Source organism: Podarcis pityusensis, assembly GCF_964106645.2.
Source record: "Podarcis pityusensis genome assembly, chromosome: 6".
Classification (NCBI taxonomy): Eukaryota; Metazoa; Chordata; class Lepidosauria; order Squamata; family Lacertidae; genus Podarcis; species Podarcis pityusensis.
The window spans coordinates 26,137,751-26,138,687 of record NC_138030.1 but is presented as its reverse complement, the minus strand read 5'-3'; the positions used below and the strand labels follow the sequence as shown (position 1 = coordinate 26,138,687).

At 41.0% G+C, this 937-nt stretch overlaps 1 pseudogene across 1 annotated transcript; it reads right to left on the bottom strand.

Moving 5' to 3' along the window:
* Positions 1 to 357: 357 nt before the first annotated feature.
* On the bottom strand, positions 358 to 624 carry LOC308480701 (metallothionein-1 pseudogene; annotated as a pseudogene). The gene has a single exon. The product of its transcript is annotated as a metallothionein-1 pseudogene (transcript).
* Positions 625 to 937: the final 313 nt, after the last annotated feature.

Genomic DNA, 937 nt, shown 5'->3' with positions numbered 1-937 from the left:
TAGAATACAAAGTTGGCCAATTGGCTAGTGGGTTCTTCAATGCCATGTTTAACAGGAAGATGGCTATTCAGAACCATTCAAATACTGATTTAAGATACTCTGGAAGTTTGTAAACCAAACAGTATCAAATATTTTAAAGAAGTAAGGACAGGTAAATAAAATAAATGTCAGAATATGGAGGAACAGGGGTAGCCAACATGTTTTTACTGCAACGCCCACCATTCCTTTTTTTCAAGTTTAGAATACTTTTATTTTTCTGAAAACAACATTTTTCTTCCTTTCAACTGCACAAAAGAGCAGTTACAAAATAGGAAAATTGTCTCTTTTCCATTATCATACATAATATTTACATCAAGAAAACTGCATTTTTAGTGGCAGCAGCTGCATTTATCTGATAGCGGCTCTTTGCAGACACAACCCTTGCCACATTTGTTGAATCCAGCTGGGCAACAGGAGCAGCAGCTTTTTTTTTCTTTTTTTTTTCCATGAAGTACATTTCCAATTTTTGCATTTGCAGGAGCCGGCACAGGAACAAGAGCCACCAGTGGTGCAAGCACAGTCCTGAGGATCCATCGCAGTTGCAGCAGTGATCACAGATCAGAGGATCAATCAAGGCAAGAGGAGATGTGTCAACTCCCACCATTCCTAGCCATTGGCCATACTGGCTGGAGCTCCAAAACATCTGGAGGTCACCATGTTGGCTTCCCCTGGACTAAACTCTCCATAGGCTAGAGTCACTTCACCTTGCAGATAGGCAAGAAATCGTTTTAGTACTTCAAACAAATATATGTCATTGCTGTGACCACCTTTCTCCTTCCTTCCTTGCTTCTGTGATTTGGCTCAGGGGAAGAGAAGTACTCATAGGGATGGAAGGTATCCAATTCTAAATGCTTTTAGCAGAGCACATTGCATGTGTGTAGTGCACACTGGGAAGGGG